Genomic DNA, 22,382 nt, shown 5'->3' with positions numbered 1-22,382 from the left:
ATTGTTTATCAATTGGATGTAGCGGGAAAGAGTCAGCTGGAGGATGTTACTTCAGTTTCTGGCTAGGGCAGCAGGGTAGATTATAAAACCACTTCTTGACATACAGAAAATGTAAGGTTGAATAGGTTTTGGGTGAGTTGGATTTCAGACATACTGAGTTTGGGCCTCTCTCATCGTTGGGGTTATGGTTATCACCTGTGTATCCCACCGAGTGAGCTTCCAGTGAGAAAAGACGGGAACCAGGACACAGCTCTGATCGGTGACCAGGTGTTTAACAGATGGACAGAGGAAGACAGTGCTGCCAAGAAGTGACAAGAGGGTCTGGGAAGAGTCTTTTGGAGCTGTTGACGAGCAGGATATTGGTGACGTTTGTAAAGCAATTTCTGTGGAATGGTGGCAGCCAGATTTCAATGAGCTGAAGAGTTAATGGGAGTTGAAGTACAGTTGGCTGGTGTAGACAACAGCTTCCCGAGGTTTGTCTTTGTATCAGTTTATCAGAGATGCTATAACAAAGTACAACAAACTAGGAATTCTCTCAGTTAAAAACCACGTGGGGTGCCGGCCCGGTGGCTCAGGTGGTTAGAGCTCCATGCTCCTAACTCTGAAGGCTGCCGGTTCGACTCCCGCAAGGGATGGTGGGCTGTGCCCCCTGCAACTAGCAACGGCAACTGGACCTGGAGCTGAGCTGCGCCCTCCACAACTAAGATTGAAAGGACAACAACTTGACTTGGAAAAAAGTCCTGGAAGTACACACTGTTCCCCAATAAAGTCCTGTTCCCCTTCCCCAATTAAAAAAAAAAAAATTCCACTGAATGGCAGCAAATGTTTTAAAAAAAACAACAACACATGGGCCTTTCTTACCACAGTGCAGTTTGATCTGTAATAAAGCTGAAATAACAAAGAAAAAGAAATTAAAACAGGAGAAATGTATTCTGTCAGTTCTGGAGACTGGAAGTGTGAGATCAAGGTGTCAGGAGGGCTGTGCTGCTACACCTAAGAGTCTGGGTAGAATTCTATCTTACCCCTTCCTAATTTCTGGTGCTAGCCATCAATCGTGGGTGTTCCTTGGCTTGTAGACACTTCACTCCAATTTCTCTCTCCATCATCACATGGCCTTCTTTTGCGTGTTTGTCTTTACATGGCATTTTCCTCTTCTTATAAGGCCACCAGTCATGTTGGATTCAGGTCCACCCTAATGACCTCATCTTAACTTGGTGACATCTGCAAAGACCCTATTTCCAAATAAGGTCACATTCTCAGGTATCAGGGGTTAGTACATCAACATATCTTTTGGGGGGACACAATTCAATACATAGCAGTCTTTAAAGGGGAGGCTGGGAAGAGCATGTTTAAAGTAAAAGGAGAAACATATAGACTAGAGAACACTGAAAACACATATCCCTAATAACAGTGCCAGTCTTGACTATAAAGGTGGAATTTCAGTTCAGAAAGTTTACCGGCCAGCCCCTCTTTCTGTCTTCATTCTCCTTCATTAGTTTACATCAGGCCTCACACCTCAGACAACTACCTGCCTACTCGGCCGCTGTCATCTCTTGTAGGTCAGATCTTTCTTGAAGATTCACTTCTGAAGAGTTGATGTGGGCAACCTTATGTCCTGAGACTCACAATTAGATATGTCCAGGGCAAGTTCACTGCTAGCTTGCCCTGGAATGTGAAAAGGCTCACACCATTTTCTTGTCAAACATGTAGATGCTACATCTTGAGAATCATGGGTTGTAAGTAAGTGCAAGAGAATTATAAAAAGTCAGTCATTTTGTTGTTTTCCCACACATTTTCAAATTGGAAATTGCCTTGTGACTTGCTGTAACTTGGAAGTGCACATTTCTGTCCAGGGAAGTCACTGGAATACTGAGGGAATGGTGGATTATTTTCTGGTCCACCTCTCTGACTCCCGTGTGGCACCCTCTTCTGGTTCTCCCTCGCTCCACAGTTTTCCTCACTTTCAGGATGCAGTTGGCCTGCCACAAGCTGCCTCTGTAATTCATTTCTTAGGATGCCGGGAGCTTTGCTGGTGTCCAGGGACCAAAGATGTGTAAGCCAACCTCATCTCAGAGAGGGCAATGCGGGAACCTACAGTTCGTTTCCCACTAGCTGATCTGGGAGAAGAGGAGATGGAGAGTGGACCTGGGGATATGGGGGCTGGAGAGGGAAGCTTCCTATTCTTTGGGTTAGAATAGTTTCTTCAAATGCACCTGATTCAGAGAAGGAGCACCTTGGTTAGTAGTGAAATCCTTTGCTCTACCTGACCGAGAGCAAGACCCTTTGGGAGTTGTTGTGGGCGGAATCCTGTGTCTCCCCAAATTCATATAGTGACGTTTTAATCCCCAGAACCTCAAAATGTGACCCTATTTGAAGACAGGGTCTTTAAAGAGGTAATTAAGTTAAAATGAGGCCTTTAGGGTGAGCCTTAATTGGATATGACTGATGTCTTTATAAGAAGAAGAGGTTAGAATCCACAGAGAGCCACCTGGGATGTATGTCTACAGAGGAAAGACCACGTGAGGACACAGCGAGAGGGTGTGTCCATCTGCAAGGCAAGGAGAGCGGCCTCAGGAGAAACCTAACCTGCTAGCACCTTCATCTGGGACTTCTAGCCTCCAGAACTGTGAGAAAATAAATTTATATCATTTAAGCCACATAATTTGTGACATTTTATTATGGCGGCCCTTGCAGGCTAATACAAGGATGGCCGTTTTTAAGTCTCCTAGAGGATAGTCTAGAAGCGTGGCCTGCCCCACAATTGTCCTACACTGCATCCCATCAAGGGGTCATAGCATCCTGTGGAAGGGCTGTCAGGGGTCCTCAGGGGGCTGTGGGGTGGAGCACGTAAGATTGATGAGCAGCTTTGTCTCTTCTTCCCCAGTATGTTCAAGAGGTTACCTTCTGCAGCCTGGGCTTATGTGACACTTTGTCCAGTTCACATGTTTGCTGCAAGTAATGTTCCACTTAAAAAACTTAGATGCAGGGAAGAGAAGCTAACTGTTCCAAGAAGCACTGATTTCTTGGAGAATATAGTCAATAATATGGTAAAAACTATGTATAGTGTCAGACTTATGGGAGGAATCACTTCATAAATTATATAGATCTCTAACTACTACACTATACACCTGAAACTAATATAAAGTAATATTGAATGTCAACTATAATTTAAAAAACTAGTCATGGGGATGTAAAGTACAGCATAGGGAATATAGTCAATGGTGTTGTAATAACTACATATGATGTCAGAGGGGTAGTAGACTTATTGGGGTGATCACTTTGTGAAGTACATACATCTCTCATCAGTATATTGTTTTGTACACCTGAAACTAATAAAAAAAAATAAATATTCCATTTTCAGATTCCTACAGGAAAGAAAACCGCCCAAGTCTGGGGTGATCAGTGACTCAGAAGCCAGCTGTTTTGCAGCATGTGGGGCACGAACATCCCTCCACCAGCTGATGTTCTTTCTCTGAAACTTGGGCATTTGTGTATGTGGGGGAAGAAGACTCCTCTTTTGTGACAACAGGAAGAAATTAAAAGTGTGTGTGCACATATGTGTAGTTTGCCTAGGAGAGATGAGGGACGGGAAGGGTTGGACAAAAATAAAAGTTGTGTTTTGTTGTTGTTGTTGTTGTTTGTTTTGTAAAAGAGCTGTCAAATTCTTTTGTCCATCTGCAGCAGACAGCTTTACAGAGCAAGCCATTGTTTATTTGATTTCTCCCTCTCAAGTTTGACAGGGTACCCAGCAGTACTTGTTGTAGTTGTTCGTTCATTGATTCAACAAAAACTTATTGAGCAACTTCTACTTGCCAGATCCAAACACAAATCATAAGACCAATCCCTGGCCTGGAGGGAGTTAGGGCCTGGCCTGGTTGGACATGCGCACTGAGGACTCACTCCGCGGCTGGTGATGCTGGTGTAGAGGTAGTGCCAAGTGTGAGAGGGCCGCAGTGAACAGCGGGAGGGCCGGGAGGGCAGCAGCCAGTGACATCCAAGCAGGAGTTTGCCAAGGCGGCCTGTGGAGAAGTTGTGAACAGGCTGTGTTCTTGGGGGACGCTGACTGGTTCAGTGTCTGGATCCTCACAGGAAAGGACGGAGTGACAGGAGCCAAGACCAGACAAGGGGTCAGTTGGTGACGGCTCAGATAAATTCTGTTAAAGACTCTGTTCTTAGAAACAGACTCATAGATCCAGAGAACAAACTGATGGTTGCCAGATGGGAGGGGGGCTGAGGAGTTGGGTGAAAAGGGGGAAGGGATTAAAAAAAAAAGACTTTGTCCTTGATCCCAGCCATGGGGAGCCAGACTGTACATTCAGCCAGACTGAATATACAAACTGAATGTACAAACAGACAATGGCCAGGCCATATATCAGAATACAACTCTGACCGTAGTCTGCAGCAATCAGCCCAGGAAGCCAGCCTGCTGTCTGCCAGTCAGACGTCGAGGAAGTCAGATCACTATCTCCAGTGATACTCCAGGAGCCAAACAATAACCCCTGTGACAATCAACCCCAAAGGACCAGGACTCGATTCATAACTGACAGCTTCTCTAATTTTTGTCCCTGCTTCCAGCTTAGGACCAACCAGAGAAAGCCAAATAAGCACCCCTAACAATCACACAGGACTCCCCACTTCTAGTAAGCCCACCTACAGCTTCCCCGGGCCAACAGCCCCCAGTCAGGGCTCACCTGGAGACTTCCCTTCCTGCCACTGTCCAGCTTTCCCACCCCTCTGCCGCCTTTCAGTCTCTGCCAAAACGCAATTGGCCTTTGCCTGTTGTCATTTGGCTGGTCTTCATCTATTTCCCCAGAATCCAGGGATGACCACTCAGAGGGTATGTGGAGAAGTTGAAGAGACAGTTGGCTGCTACTGCCACCTTCAACGTCAGCAGGACACCTCTGCTGAACACTAGTAAGTGTCTCTTGTTTCATTTTACTTTTTTGGTCAGGTCCAGAGAAGAGGTCAGGGCTCATAACTTGAGGATCCAAGGCAGGACCTAAGGACCCTCCTCTTGGGGAGATAAGGGTTCTCAATGACAGTGCTACACATCGGGGCTTAGGAAAGACACATCCAGGCAGACCCTGGGCAAAGCTATGGCCGGAGGACTGTTCGAGCAGCAATGTCTGATACTGAGTTTCAACTTGTTCTCTGCTCTGTTCTAATTTCCCTTTATTAGTCCTAAGGCTTCATCAAAGCCTGTACCGCAAAAGAGCCTGTGTCAGCTGTATTCTGGGGGGTGGAGAGAGGTTCTGGTTCTACTTGATGGTCAATGCTAGATAGCCCGTTAGCACTTGGGCACCCCAAAAGCCAGGGGGACTTGATAACACTCAGGATATGCTTACGATTTGCTCATTCTCTTTCTTCAGTTATTTCAGTTATACAATCTTATAGGCATCAGAAAACCTCAGTGTTATTACTTCTATATAATCAGTGATTTTGACTGTTTCTAGTATTCACGTTATTTGCATCACCTCACAATGAATTACAATGTGAAGACAGGCTTTTTTTTTTTGTCTTTGCATTTAAAAAAATATGTTATTATCTGAACAGCTTGATGGGTATGCCCATTAATTTTTACCTACATATTATGATATATTTCCTATGTGACATGGAAGTTGGATGCTTTTTAATGTATTTTTTTTCAAGATCGTAGGTCTTTTTGTGGTTGATGCTCTAGAAATACCATGGCTAAAGGACTGTAAAGCTCAGGCCCCATCATTCCCTAGTCATGCGACTGGTGCGGGGAGACCGCATGGAAAAGAACAAAAGGTTTGCAACGTCCAGTCATGGTCAGCTGCTGCTGGAGCCTGGCATGGGCTGCTCAGCTAAGAGGCTCTGGAAGCTTTCTTTCCACCCTGGATGGGAAGCTGCACTGAAGTTGTCATGTCTATCTCTCTATGACAGTGTCAAAACCAATGGCTTGTATGTTATAGGTGCTCAATAAATATGCGTTGATTGAGTGGGAGCTCACAGCTACCCTAGTGGTCCACTCTAGTTTCTCCCTCGTCATTCCTTCCTTAGGAAATGGTAATTCTGGAGCCTCCCAAACAGAGCAGAGAACGTTATCTAATCTAATATCAGTATATACAAAATATCATATATCCCGGGAGTGCCAAAAAAGTACACATTTTAAGAGATGTTATCTATGTATTATTTTTCGAAGTTGAATTGAAATACGGTGACAATGTATAGTACCGTGTTTCCCCGAAAATAAAACCTAGCCGGACATTCAGCTCTAATGCGTCTTTTGGAGCAAACATTAGTATAAGATCCGGTCTTATTTTACTATAATATAAGACTGGGTCTTAATATAATATAATATAATATAATATAATATAATATAATATAATATAATATAATATAATATAATATAATACTGGGTCTTATATTAACTTTTGCTCCAAAAGACGCATTAGAGCTAATTGTCCGGCTAGATCTTATTTTCGGGGAAACATGATATGACGTCGGCTCAAAAGATGGCATTAATCAAATGAATGCTAGCATCATTTATTGTATTACAATTTTTTCCTTTCTTAAAATGTGTATACTTTTTTTTTTTTGGCATTTTTTTGGTGCCCTCTGTATATATTCACAGGATTTAAAGTACAGCATGGGGAATATAGTCAATGGCATTGTAGTAGCTTTCTACGGTGTCAGATGGGTAGTAGACTTATTGGGGTTATCACGTTGTGAGGGGTAGAATCATTATGTTGTTTTGTACACCTGAAACTAATAAAAATAAACAAAATTTAAAAAATGCAGCAACAACAACAACAAAAGACAGGATACCTTTAGAAAAGAGTCAGTATTTATAACAATGTTTATCTACTTTGGATTTATAACTGACATTTTGTGTCTCCCATTAGTATTTTTAGAGTTCAGAATGTTAACTGACAGCGGTATTTTCCTTTTCACCAACAGCACAGCCAAGTACAGCAATGTGGTCACTTCTCCCTCAGTATTTTTATCTGCAGTTTAGCACAGGTGCCAATACTTTCGTCCTGTTCATTACTATATTACAGGTAATATTTCTGAACATGTTATTTGATTGAGATTTTTAAAAAGTAAGAAAATATAAAAAACTCATTTGGCTGAAAGAAAAGTTTGACGTAGAGAATAAATTTAAATGCTGGGAGAAAGAATTCTTCTTTAAAAAATTGTTCAGTGCGACACTAAACGCCATTTTTAGGCTGGAAAACATGTTGATCCCCAATAGATGAACTGGTCCACAGTTCATGCTGATTTAGATCATTAATGCGATATTGACGGAGTGACTTTTGTCATTTACGCCGCCTCCCTGATAGGAAAGTTTTATTATATTTTGAAAGGAATAATTTAAAGAAAACCCAAATGCTCATTTCATATAGCACCTTTTCTTTCTTTCTTTTTTTTATTGTGGTAAGAACACCTAACATGAGATCTACACCCTTAACAAATTTTTAACGTACAATGCAACATTGTTAACGATAAGCACTTTGTTGTACAGCGGGTCTCTAAGCTTCACCACGCATAACTGAAACTGCAAGTTCATTGTATAAAAACTCCCCATTCCTCCTCCCTCCAGCCCTTGACAACCACCATTCTACTCTTTGATTCTATGAGTTTGATTATTTTGAATACTTCCTGTAAGTGGAATTACGCAGTTTTTGTCTTTCTGTGACTAGCTTATTTCACATAGCACAATGACCTCAAGGTTCATCCATGTTGTGGCATATGGCAGAATTTCCTTCTTTTTTAAAGCTGGATAATATTTGTGTGTGTGTGTGTGTGTGTGTGTGTGTGTGTGTCACATTTTTTAATACATCTAACCATAAATGGACACTTGTTTCCACATCTTGGTAATTGTGAATCATGCCACTATAAACATGGGAGTGCAGATATCTCTTCAAGATCATGATTTCAATTCTTTTGGATAAATACCCAGAAGTGGGGTTGCTGGATCGTATAATAGTTCTAGTTTTAGTTTCTTGAGGAACCTCGTACTGTTGTCCATAGCAGCTGCACCATTTTACATTCCCACCAACAGTGCACGAGGGTTCCCTTTTCTCCACATCTTTGCCAACACTTGTTATCTTTTGTTTCTTTGATGATAGCCATCCTAACAGGTGTGAGGTGAGACCTCATTGTGGTTTTGATTTGCATTTCCCTGATGATTAGTGATAATGAGTATCTTTTCATATACCTGTTGGCCATCTGTGTGTCCATTTTAGAGAGATGTCTGTTCAAGTCCTTTACCCATTGTTTAATTGGCTTGTTTGTTTGTTTGCTTTTGCTTTTAAGTTGTAGGAATTCCTTATATATCCTTACAAGATACAGGTTTTTAAAATATTTTCACCTGTTCTATAGGCTGCCTGTTCACTTTGTTGATGGTTTCCTTTGCTGTGCATAAGCTTTTAGTTTGATGTAGTCCCATGTGTCTATTTTGACTTTGGGTGGCTACGCTTTTGGTGCCATGCTCAAGAAATCATTGCCAAGACCAATTATAGAAAATTTGTCCCTACATTTTCTTCTAGGAAAAGCACCATCTTTTTGTTTTCAATTTTTAGTGGAGAATATTGGGGAACAGTGTGTTTTTCCAGGACCCATCAGCTCCAAGTCAAGTCGTTGTTTTCAATCTAGTTGTAGAGAGCACAGCTCAGCTCCAAGTGAAGTTGTTGTTTTCAATCTAATTGTGGAAGGTGCAGCTCACTGGCCCATGTGGGAATCGAACCCGTGATGGTGTGATGAGCACTGCGCTCACTAATCTTTCATTTTAATTTTTTAATTCAAATTTTTATTTGTTTATATTTAGGTACTTGTTTTTTTGCATTATAAAGGAATTTTAGCGTTTATTTATTTATGATTACACTTTTAACTCATAAGCATAAATAAAAGAATTAAAAACATTTATATAGATACAGAATTAGTACCACCCATGTATAATGTGCATCCTTATTTTTCCCTTACAAATTTGGGCAAAAAAGTGTACATTATATACAGCAAAATATGGTACTTCACACCAAGGTGTTCCTAGGAGCAGAGCTAGGGCTGCTGGGGAGGCAGGAACTTGAATTGAACTAGGATATGTAGAAGACTCCCAATTTAGAATAACCATTTCATATCTAAACAGAGCATAGTTTTCCCCAGTGAAATATGTATTGGTCCTGTTTCAATCTGTATTTTCTTTTGCTTACAGAATGCAATTTTCATCATACTGCTTATGTTCCATCTCTGAGTATGAAATATTTCTATTAAATGGGATGAAATCAAAGTGTTTTCCTTTTCTGGGAAGAGAAAGTTTCCTATGAAATACTTGGTCTGGGGAAATTTTAATCTGCTACATTTTAACTTTGGATAATATGCAGTATTTTCCTCCTAAGTAATCTCAGCTAAATCCTAATCTGCGTCCTGTTCACAAACCTTTTTGATTTAACTTCAGAAATAATAATTGAGAAACAAAGTAATTGATCAGGCACTAGATGTTATCAGTTACAAGATGAAGAAGAATGTATGAAAGGTTGATAACTTACAAGTATATATGTACATATACATTTAAATATCGGTATAACTGTCAATCTTGACACCTGAGGTTTTGAATCTTGACACATTTTGAAGGTGTGTTTAAGTTTCAAAGGTTGTTAAATTCTAGCACTTAGCGATATTACCATTAAAGATATATTACTATGAGCTCTTAACAAAGTTAACTGTATGTTTTTCTTCTTTTTTCTCTGCCCACGTTTCACTTCTCCATCTCAGAATTCAAACTGTTAGGAGTAGGAAGGGTCAGAATGAAACAGTCGAGTCGTTTTTTCCATGCTCTGAAAACTTCCTGGATAGTTGTCTACTATCAGGCAATAGGACCGGATTTGGGTCTTTAAACACTCACTGCATTTTTATCCTCTTAACCACCAGAACTTTCCTGTGCTATCAAACTTTGCTTGAAATATTTGATTGAGTACATGTGAAAGCTGGATCACATGTATATCTTAAAAAGCACAAATCTTGATTTTCTCAAGAATAATTTGTTCTTCCAAATTATTTATCTGAGATAGCATTTTAAAATAAGCCGCTGTATACTCACTCACTCACAGCACAAAGAAGTCCATTTGTTAAAGTTGCTGTAAAATGCTGATATTAAAGCCACTGAGCTTTTAGGGGTTGTGTTTTTTGTTTTGTTTTGTTTTTAACCTCAATGTATCTATTTCCCAATGGAATCTACCTATATTTCCCTCTTATAAAACATTCGATAACCCAAGATGATTTAAAATCCTTGACATAGACCCAGGAAGACACTTAAAAGAAAATTAAGTAGAAATTAATTAATGCAAAATAATTCCCATATACAAGTGACTTGAATTTTAAAAGACTGTATGTACTACTAATTTCTTTTGAACTACATAGCACTTATACTATAGCATAAATTTCAAAGATTCCACACTCCCTGTCATGCGGGCGATCCTACTTGCTGCGCCATTTATTGTGCAGGGAGTCTCTGCTCCTGCTCCCTGCACAAGAACACAGGATATGGTGAGGCCAAAAAGGAACACCCACGGAGCCATAAGTAGGGGAGTCATATCACTATATTCTCGCTGCCGGCATCCGCCTCTCTGCAATCCGCTCTTGTTAGCTCAGCCACCATCTTCTTGCTAGCCCCCATTTTTTCTGCTAGTGTAGCCACACCAGTTATATTAGTGGCCAATGGCTCACTGGTTACAGTTGACGGCCAACTAGCCACAGCTGATGGCCATCCAATCACAATTGATGGCCATTTACTACCTGAGCCAGCACCTTTCCATGTGAGGCCGAGAGCCTGGAAACTGCTTTCTGGGGCTCTGTCCCCACACTAAGACCTAAATATAATGCCACTGATCACTTTCCGAATAATTTTAAGAGCTGTTAGTATTAAATTTTAGTCATCTCATAGTTACACAATATGAAGAAAAAATCTGGTGTCCTTTACGTAACTGTGGAATTTACTGAACAGAGTTTCCTGGGAAACAGTAATGGCAGATGCATCTCTACCCTGTTTTTACTTCCAGAAAAGTCCATTTAAATGCATGTAGGAGTCCAACTTCCAAACAAATTCTGTTCCAAATACTTATTTGCACATTTATTTGGATCAAAGGGCACGTTTTCTCAAAGAAATATAAATAGCAGATTATTTTAAAGTCAGGGCTACAAATGCCTGTGTTTTTGGTAATACAGATGAAAATAGTATCAGTGGGCATGAAAGGAAACAGTGATGTTGGAAACGAGCAGTATTTCAGCTCCTGAGAAATACTGTGTCATGCATGCAAGTGTTGGAAATATCCTTCTCCCAGCCTGGAATCCAGGAAATTATGGAAGGAAGTGAAGTTGCTGAGGAGGGTGGTAAGATGGGGGTGGGGGCTGAAAAAGTAGGCAATTGTGCACAAATTGGGGGTGGCTAGGAAATCGGTGCATCAGATGTTTTTCTTTCTGCTTAAGACAGGACTTCGGACCTGACCTCTTAGGACTTGTTGCCAGAACTACCATCCCAAGCCTGCCTCAGGGGATTCACAAAGGAGTTGGTGGCCAGGATCCCGAAGGTAACATTGTGAGTTGTGTCCTTACTCCTGGGCTAGTGGGTGGCTTCCTGCTGTGCGAGGAGAAGACACTGGGGTGGCTTGAGGGATACTCTGATTACCTGGGGACATTCCTTCTTTACAGACAAACTGGGTATTTCTCTGAGTGATTTATAGTCAGGCGTGGTTATGCTTTTGGGAAGTGCCTTATATATACTTTGTCATGAAAACTAAGATGGTTTGTCATTTAGTTTTAATGTCTATTTTATTTTAATATACAACATTTATGTTTTAAAATTTAATTTAGTATTAATGTACAAATCTACATTTTACATGATAGCACTTTAATTGCATGGAATAGTGATCAAATTAGTTACTATATATAAAGTGTTTAGAAAATTACCTACCATGTAGTAGTGCTATTTATCTATTGATCGATCTAGCTATCTATTTATCTGTTATGTGTAAAGCCTCTATACTTAGTTACATTGTTTATTCCATGGGAAAGAATAAATGACATTGATACCTTTGGCAAGCTTCCCCTGTGCCTCAAGCTATCGTGGCACCACGTGGGGCCCTTTCCCTTCTGACATTGTTCATCTGTTCACTTGCTTATTGTCTCTCTGTATACTTTGCAAGCTTTATGAAAGTAGAGATGATGTCAGTTTTTGCTTTGGCACCTAATTGTGGCTCAAGGAAGATATTTAAGGAATGCATGAGTGGATGAACGATGAATACCTGAATATAGATATGACCCCAATGAAAACAAGTTGCCCCAGAAAGGTCAGCATCTCTCTGGGTTGCCTTGTATGTTCCAAGTCAAGTATGTACACCTGACATACGAACTGCTGAGATGTCCACTCGCCATTATAATTGCTATTAGTGGCATAACTTGTCCTAGAGCTCTCTGGTTGAAGTAAGAACTGGAGGCTTTTGTTTTCTTTTCTTTTGCCATGGGTTTGCCTCTAGAACACAGGTGTAGTGAAAAACACTGCTAAATCTAAACCAAAATGGGAAAGGAAAAGACACAAATCAACATCGTTGTCATTGAACATGTAGATTCTGGCAAGTCTACCACGACTGGTCATCTGATCTACAAATATGGTGGGATCAACAAAAGAACCATCGAAACATTTGAGAAGGAGTCTGCTGAGATGGGAAAGGGCTCCTTCCAGTATGCCTGGGTCTTGGGTAAACTGAAAGCTGAACACGAGCGTGGGATCACCACTGATATCTCCCTGTGGGAATTCTAGACCAGCAAGTATTATGTGACCATCATGGATGCCCCAGGACACAGAGACTTTAATCAAAAATGTGATTACAGGCGTATCTCAGGCTGTCCTAAAAATTGCTGTTGGTGTTGGTGAATGTGAAGCAGGTGTCTCTAAGAATGGGCAGACCCATGAGTATGCCATTCTGGCTTACACACGGGGTGTGAAACAGCTAACTGTGGGTGTTAACAAAATGGGTTCCACTGAGCCGCCTTACATCCAGAAGAGATATGAGGAAATCATTAAGAAACTCAGCACCTGCATTAAGAAAATTGGCTACATCCCTGACACAGCAGCATTACTGCCAATTTCTGGTTGGGATGGTGACAACATGCTGGAGCCAAGTGCTAACATGCCTTGGTTCAAGGGATGGAAAGTCACCCGTAAAGATGGCAATGCCAGTGGAACCACGCTGCTTGAAGCTCTGGATTGCATCCTGCCACCCACTCATCCAGCTGAGAGGCCTTTGCGTCTGGCCCTCCAGGATGTCTACAAAGTTGGTGGTGTTTGTCCTGTCTCTGTGGGTCGAGTGGAGACGGGTGTTGTCAGACCCGGCATGGTGGTCACCTTTGCTCCGGTCAGTGTTGCAACTGAAGTACATTTGTTGAAATGCCCCATGAGGCTCTGAGTAAAGTTCTTCCTGGGGACAGTGTGGGCTTCAATGTCAAGAACATGCCTGTCAAAGATGTTCATCGTAGCAATGTGGCTGGTGACAGCACTAATGACCCATCAATGAAGGCAGCTGGCATCAAGGCTCAGGTGGGTATCCTGAACCACCCAGGCCAAATCAGTGCCAGATACACACTGGATTGTCACATAGGTCACATTGCTTGCAAATTTGCCGAGCTGAAGGAGATTGATTGTCGTTCAGGGAAAAAGCTGGAAGATGGCCTGAAGTTTTTGAACTCTGGTGATGCTGCCATCATTGACATGGTTCCTGGCAAGCCCATGTGTGTTGAGAGCTTCTCTGATGACCCTCCTTTGGGCTGTTTTGCTGTTCGAGGCAGACAGTTGCTGTGGGTGTCATCAAAACAGTGGACAAGAAAGCAGCTGGAGCTGGCAAGGTCACCACGTCTGCCCAGAAAGCTCAGAAGGCTAAATGAGTATTGTCCCCAATACCTGCCACCCCAGTCTTAATCAGTGGTGAAAGAACATCTCAGAACTGTTTGTCTCAATTGGCCATTTAAGTGTAATAGTAAAAGACTAGTTAATGATTACAATGCATCGTAAAACCTTCAGAAGGAAAGGAAAATGTTTTGTAGACCATTTGGTTTTTGTGTGTGGCAGTTTTTAAGTTACTAGTTTTTAAAATCAGTGCTTTTTAATGGGAACAACTTGACCAAAACTCTGTCACAGAATTTTGAGACCCAATAAAACAAAGTTTAATGAGAAAAAGAAAAAAGAAAAAAAAAAGAACTGGAGATAGCACACAGCTGAGAATGTAAGCAACACGATTCTGGAATAGTGACCTTGGTAGAAAAAGCTACATGGAATCATATCTCAGTCCTGTAAGGCTTCAACTGTCTGGCTGGGTTTGCACCGATTGAGTCTTCTGGGATCGGGATCCTCTGCAGCCTAATACATACCCAGAGAGATCCATAGGCTTACACAGGAAGTCAGCAGGCTGCTTTTTTTTTTTTTTAAAGGGGGGTGGTGCTGGCTGCTAACGCGTACCACCCAGCTCTGTCAGGCAACCCTCTGGTAATGCGTTTCAGCTACTAGGAAAATAGTCAGGGTTTCACATGGGGACTGGGCATGCTGCATTGCCTCCTACCAGGCGCCTATAGTCAAGGGATGTCCAGCTGTCATCCAAGAGGGGAGAAATCCATGTCTAACAGGGTGTAAAGCTCATGTGTCGTGTCCATTTTATCTTTCCCACATGATAATGCCCACAACAGAACTTTACTAGATGAGGTTCAGGAGATTGAAAGTAGCAGAGTTCAAGGACTCGATCTTTCTGAAATTTTAAAAAAGAGGTGAGGATGTTCTCTTTATCCTGAATTTTGTTAAAAACTCGTTTCCCTTGCTCTCTTTCCCAGATCACCCTCCCAGGTACTTCCATACTCGCGATGATTTCCCAGATTTATGAAGTCAAACAGGCATCTTGAATTTCACATCCCCAGTAGTGCAGGCCCCTCGTCGGCCGTGCCAGCTCCCTCTGTGGTCTTGCTTTCAGTGGATGACAACTTCATTTTTCTTAGGCCAAAAATCTTGAAGTCATCCTTACTTCTTCTTCCATATCCTATACCCATTGTGTCAGAAAATCCTATGACTCCTGCTTCAAAGTAAATTAAGTTAGGTTACTACTCACAATCTGTGTCTTGTCCTCATGCAGCACCTATCATCTCTATCCTGGATTATTGCAATGGCCGCTGAACAGGTATGTCTGCTTCCAGCCTTCTCCATAACAGCCAGAGGGAGGAGGCTTTCACAATATAAATCAGATCATGTCAGTCCCTGCTCTCTACCTTCTCATTATCTCCCCTCACAGTGCATTAAGCTTATGCACACTAGCTTTATTTTAATCTCTGTTGGTGGGTGGACAGATATTTGTATGTCCGTTATGGGCTAAAGGACATGTTAATTTCTTCTACTTTCCTCGGCAGATTTTTGCATAAAAGTTTGCATGTGCAGGGGAAAGCAGTGCTTCTCTCTGTCTTCTCCCCTTACACGAAGCTGTGGATACAAGGGAATGGGGAGACTGCATTGCAGAAGAAAAGGATCAGAGTTTCTTCCAGGGTCTGAATTGCTCCCCATCCCCCATTGCCTGGGAAGGAGAAAACAAATCACAATGTTTGCTCTTGCAGTTGCTGCCTTATTCCCACTGGTCCTTATTTAGCATCCTTGAGGGAAGAAGAAACCAAATGCTAAGAATGACAGAAGGTTTATGAGAATTGTGAGAATTAAAGGTATATTAACATTTTAAAATTTCTACACCCAAACTATCTCCTGTGAGAGATCAATTCCAATTGACATAACTTGGGTGTTCTTCTGAGTAGAAGTTCCAATGTTCTTTTTCAGTAGCACCAAAAGACTTTTGTTCTAGGCTTTTGCACGAGGTCTGGGCATGTCCTGAACTTTTGAGTGGACTTTCTCTGAATCTGGAATGTTAATGCAGGGATTATAAGACAAAGAATCAGTCTTTGGACTATATTGAATACCTGCTACACTTTGAGTCCTTAGTGAACCATGAAAGAAAGGGTCAAAAGCAACTGATGATGTGGCCTGGGTAAAGAGGCCCAAAAGCACATTTAAAAGATTTCAGGAAGCAGCAAAGTTGTGAGTATTGGCAAATCTAGAGTAAATGAATGGGGTGATGAATCAATATCCATGTTTTTGGCACCTACTGAATACTCAGCACTGACAGTAACAAATGTTGGTGAGGATGTAGAGCAGCTACAAGTCTTGTACAGTCAGTTTGGATACCTGGCCATTTCTAATCAGTTTAAACAAATGCCTATCCTTTGACCCAACAGTTCCATTTCTAGGTGTTTACCCAAAAGAATTAAAAACATATGTCCAAACATTCAGGTACATGAAACTGAACAATCCCCAAAGAAGATTTCACTGAGATACATTATAATAAAACTGTCAAAAATCAAAGACAAAGAGAGAATCTTGAAAACAGGAAAAGAAAAGAAGCTTATCACATACAAGGGAACAGCATGGGCCTGCGAGCAGATTTCTTAGCAGAAACCTTGCAGGCAAGGAGAGAGGAGGATGCTATATTTGAGTGCTGAAGGAAAAAACTAGCAACCTAGGATACTTTGCCTAGCAAAACTAGCCTTCAAAATTGAAGGAGAGAAGTTTTCCAGACAAGCAAAACTAAAGGAGTTCATCACCATTAGACTGGCCTTATAAGAAATATTAAAGGCACTTCTTTAAGCTGAAACAAAAGTGTACTAATTAGTAACAGAAAAACATATGAAAGTGTAAATCTCTTTATACTTTAGGCAAATATATAGTAAAATTCAGAATAATCTAATGTTGTAAAGGTGGTGGAGTTAATCACTTATAAAGCTAATATGAAGGTTAAAAGACAAAAGTAGTAAAAATAACTACAATCATTTTATTTGTTCATGGATATACAAGATAAAGGAATGCAAATTGTGACATTAAAAATATAAAGTGTGGGGTGGGGAGTAAACATGTAGAATGCATTCGAACTTAAATGTTATCAACTTAAAATAGACTGCCATAAATATCAATTGTTCTGTGTAAGCCTCATGGTAACCACAAAGCAAAACCTATACTAGATACACAATAGATAAAGAAAAGGGAATCTAAACAGACCACTACAGAAAACCATCAACTCACATGGAAAGAGAACAAAAAACAAAGAAAGGAGCAAAGGAATTACAAAACAGACAGAAGACAATTAACAAAATGATAATAAATACAAACCTATTAATAATTACTTACATGTAAATTGACTAAATTCTATAATCAAAAGGCACAGAGTAGCTGAATGGATTTAAAAAGCAAGGCCCATCTATATACTGCTTACAAGAGATTCACTTCAGATGTAAGGACACACACAGACTGAAAGTGAAGGGATGGAAAAAGATATCTCATACAAATGGAAACCAAGACAAAGCTGGGTAGCAATACTGATATCAGACAAAATTGACTTTAAAACAAAGACTAACAAAAAACAAGGGCATTATATAATGATACAGGGGTCAATCCAACAAGAGGATATAACATTTGTAATTATTCACCAAACATATGAACACCTCAATATATTAAACAAATATCAACATACCTAACGGAAGAAATAAACAGCAATATAATAATATAGGGGACTTTAATACCCCACTTTTATCAATGGATAGATCATTCAGACAGAAAATCATGAAGGAAACGTTGGATTTAAATGACGCATTACACAAGATAGACTTAACAGACATACACAGAACATTTCATCCAAAGCAGCAGAATACACATTCTCAAGAGCACATGGAATGTTCTTTAGGATCGATCATATCTTAGGCCAAAAAACAAGTTTAATAAATTCAAGAAGATTGAATCATATTAAGACCAAATGAAATGAAATTAGAAATTAATTACAAGAAGAAAGCTTGAAAATTTACTAATATGTGGAGATTAAATAACATGCTACTGAACAACCAATGGTTCATAGAGGAAGACAAGAGAGTACTCAGAAAATATCTTCAGACAAATAAAAATGGAAATAAACATACCAAAACTTAAGGGATGTAGCAAAAGCAGTTCAAAGAGGGAAGTTCAGGGATAAATAATGCCTACATTAAGAAACAAGAATGATCTCAAATAAACAACCTAACTTTACATCTCAAGGAACTAGAAAAGAACAAAAAGTAAGCCTAAAGTTAGTAGAAGGAAAGAAATAACAAATATCAGAGCAGAAATAAATGAAATAGAGACTACGAAGACAATAGAAAAAAAATCAAAGAAACTAAGAACTGATATTTTAAAAAAGATAAGCAAAATAGACAAACCATTAGTTAGACTCATCAAGAAAAAAGGAGAGAGGATTCAAATAATTAAATCAATGCAAAATAATTAAAAGAAATGCAAGAGAAGTTACGACTGATACCACAGAAATACAAAGGATCATAAGAGACTACAATGAACAATTATACCTCAACAAATTGGACAACCTAGGAGAAATGGATGAATTCTGAGAAACATACAACTTACAAAGACTAAATCATAAAGAAATAGAAAATGAGCAGATCTATTACTAGTAAAATTGAATCAGTAATCAAAAACTTCCCAACAAACAAAAGTCCAGGAATAGATAAGGATACTTTAAGAAATGTATAGGCCAATACCCCTGATGAATATAGATACAAAAACTCTAAAAAAATACTAGCTAATCTAATTTCAATAGCACATTAAAAGAACCATACACAATGATCAAATGGGATTTACTCCAGGGATGCAAGAATGGTTCAACATTAAAAAAAATCAATAAATTTGATACACCACATTCATAGGATGAAAGACAAAATCATATGATCATTTCAATAGATGCCGAAAAAGCATTTGACAAAATTCAATATCCTTTCATGATTAAAAACTCACAACAAACTGGTATAGAAGAAAAATACTCCAACATAATAAAGGCTATAAATAACAAACCCACAGCTAACGTACTCAAATAATGGAAAGATTAGAAGCTTTTCCTCAAGATCACAAAAAAGACCATGATGCCCACTGTCACCTCTCCTATTCAACATTTTACTGGAAGTCCTAGGCAGAGCAATTAGGCAAGGAAAAGAAATAAAAGGCATCCAAATCAGAAAGAAAGAAGTAAAAGTTTCTGTTTGTTGATGGCATGATTTTGTGTTTAGAAAATCCTAAAGACTCCACCAAAATAACTGTTAGACCTAATACATTCAGGAAAGTTCCAGGATACAAAAGCTACTTACAAATATCAGTTGCTTTTCTATACTAACAATGAACTAGCTGAAAAGCAATAAAGAAAACAATCCTATTTACAATAGTATCAAAACCAATAAAATACATGGGAATAAATTTAACCAAGTGAAAGATTTATAGAACAAAACCTATATGATGTTGATGAAAGACATTAAAGAGGACACAAATAAATTGAAAGATACGCCGTGTTCATGGATCAGAAGAGTTAATATTGTCAAAGGGTGCATACTACTCAATGCCATCTATGGATTCAAAGCAGTCCCTATGAAAACTCTGACAGCATTTTTCACAGAAATAGAAAAAAACAATCCTAAAATTTGTACGGAACTACAAAAGACCCCAAATAGCTAAAACAATCTTGAAAAAAAACACAAAGCTGGAGGGATCACACTTTCTGATTTAAACCTATACTACAAAGCTATAGTAACTGAAACAGTACATTACTGGCATAAAAACAGATCTGGGAGATGGATACATAGGTAAATACCTTTGTTAAAACTTATCACACTATACTTTATGATCTCTGCATTTTATCATATGCAACATTAACCTCAGTAAAAGAATTCAAAACAAAAATATAAACACAATATAAATATACATAAAGAAAGCTCACATAACAAAGGGCTGATCTCCCAAATAGATAAAGTGTTTCCAGAAATCAGAAGACCACCAAGCAATAGAAAAATAGGTAAAGTATAAACAATTCACAGAAAAGGAAGTGCAAATGGTTCTTAAACATATGAAAATATTCTCAGTTTTATTCAAAACAAGACATGAAAATGGTAAGTTCACAGAAAGAAAATATCTATCCTAGAGATATTTCATCTATCATAGTTGGCAACCCTTGGTTGGTGAAAATATGGGAAAATAAAGACTTATGGCAGTTATTTTGGCAGTATCTATCAGAAATGCAAATTCATATAGCTTTTAATTCAGTAATTCTGTTTCTGGGAATATTAAGCCCTCCTGACCCCCCCCAAATACTTGCTTATATCTCAATGTTAGGAATTGCAGCAGTATTTGGAATAGCAAATATGTAGGAACAACCTACTTGTGTATATCCACAAGCTGAAATTACTCTCCAGCTGTGAAAAGGAGTGAGGAAGCTCTCGATATACTTAGATGGAAATATCTCTAGGATGTATTAACAGAAAATAATCAAATGTGGAATGCTATGTACAATATCCATCCTTTAGTGCAAAAGGACAGGAATAATCAGAATATATGATCAGTTTTACTTATAAAGCATCTCTGCAAAGTTACCTAAGAAACCACTGCTAGTGATTACCAGAAAGGGAAAAAGGTGGGGACCAGACAGATGGGACAGGAGACTGTTCATTCTCTACCTTTGTTTATTTTCTCTTTAAATTTTTGAACCATGTAAATGATTTATCTGTGACAAACTTAACAGAGAGAGACAGAAGGAGAGGGAGAGAAAGGGGGAAATGCAAATGAGTACACGGATTCTAGAAATCCCAGAGCCAAATGCTCTTCAGCTCCTGGATGTAGGAGAAAAAGTAAAATCTTAATCTGATTCTTTTAACTACTTTGAAAATTTTCAGTCATTCTCTTATTTTACACTTAATTAAAAAAATAAAACTCGGGCACAGAACGTTATCAGTGAATAACTTTCATTTTGGAGGGGAATTCAGAGGGGATAGTCAGCAGCCTACTATTCCAAAGGTCAGCCTTGTTATGCAGTAACTTTCAGGCCAGGTCACCCCTGGAACTGTCTTAACAGCCTTCCTCTGAGCCACAAAAGGGAAGCTGCTTCTGTCTAGGGAAGGTCCTCTTCCCACAGAAGGGCGTGCTACTGTTGTGGTTGTTGAAAGCAGCTGTAATTTGTCACACCACCTCTGATCCCCTCAAGTCCTTGGAACACCAGGGTACGTGACAAATCCTCAAACAGCAGAAGGCTCCTAGGGCCTGCTGACATTCAAGGAGTGAGAAAACAGAGTTGGCTAGGCTGCATGGTTGTATTTTCTGAAACCCCATCCTTCAGCTTATAGAGAAACACCATGAACTTCCCAATTTTGCTGCTGTGGTTACCCACAGCAGTGGCAGCCTCGGAGGGGGCAAGTTCATTCAATGACCCCACTCTCTAGAAAGCATTGAACTTGGGTGTCCACTGTTGCTCCACAATAAGCCATATGGTGGAGAAGGTCTCTTTCATGCCTACAGCCAACTTTTTCTGACTTATGTTGTCAAGTGTCTTGAACCAGCAGAGTTTATGGCTTTGCCATAAATGTCACTAGCTAACCAGCCTTGTAAGCGTGTCTTCTGGGATCATTCAGTTGGTCAATGTACCCCCACGTAAGTAACATAAAGTGGGTCCCATCTGCTCACAGGAAGGACAAGTAATTAAAAGTCACATCCTTCTCCTTGGAGACATTACGCTAAGTGAAATAAGCCAGACACAAAAGGACAGGTACTGTATGATTCCACTTATATGAGGTGCTTAGAAGAGTCAAATTCATACAGACAGGAAGTAGAATGGTGGTTGTCAGGGGCTGTGTGAAGGGGAATGGGGAGTTAGTGTTTAATGGGGACAGAGTTTCTGTTTGGGATGATGAAAAGAGTTCTGGAGGGGCGGCTGGTTTGCTCAGTGGTTAGAGCTCAGTGCTCATAACACCATCACCAATTCAATTCCCACAAGGGCCAGTGAGCTGTGCCCTCCACAGCTAGATTGAAAAACGACTTTCCATGGAGCTGATGGATCCTGGAAAAACACACTGCTCCCCAATATTCCCCAATAAAAATTAAAAAAAAAAAAGAGTTCTGGAGACGGTGGTGGTGAGAGTCACGCAACAGTATGAATGTAATTCATACCACTGAACTGTACAGTTAAACATCATTAAGGTGGCAAATTTTGTGTTACATGTATTTTACCACAATTAAAATAAAGAAACTACCTGTATTAGTATAGATTTTTTTAAAAAGTAGGGTAGTTCTCATAGGGAAAGCAGACTCAATTAGATTTGTGAAATTAGTGTGCTTGGTCTAAAGCAAGCGCAGTTCGAAATAAGGTAATTCCTGGTCTCCCATTCTTAAACGATACCATTCTTAAATGTAAAAACTTTATGTTTTCAAGATCCTCTGACAGAGTCCCAACGTGCCATTTTAAATGTAAAAGTAGTATTGGGCTCCAAATAATTTTTAC

At 39.7% G+C, this 22,382-nt stretch overlaps 1 long non-coding RNA gene and 1 pseudogene across 1 annotated transcript; both read left to right on the top strand.

The window, feature by feature from the left end:
- Positions 1-10,993: 10,993 nt before the first annotated feature.
- LOC141571310 (uncharacterized) lies at positions 10,994-15,186 on the top strand. Its single transcript, XR_012496075.1, has 3 exons — positions 10,994-11,352; positions 11,449-11,549; positions 15,132-15,186. It is a non-coding gene; the product is annotated as an uncharacterized LOC141571310 (long non-coding RNA).
- LOC109449886 (elongation factor 1-alpha 1) lies at positions 12,536-14,039 on the top strand (annotated as a pseudogene).
- Positions 15,187-22,382: the final 7,196 nt, after the last annotated feature.

The sequence above is a fragment of the Rhinolophus sinicus genome, linkage group LG04 (genome assembly GCF_036562045.2).
Source record: "Rhinolophus sinicus isolate RSC01 linkage group LG04, ASM3656204v1, whole genome shotgun sequence".
NCBI classification, from domain to species: Eukaryota; Metazoa; Chordata; class Mammalia; order Chiroptera; family Rhinolophidae; genus Rhinolophus; species Rhinolophus sinicus.
This window is presented reverse-complemented; position numbering and strand designations above follow the sequence as displayed.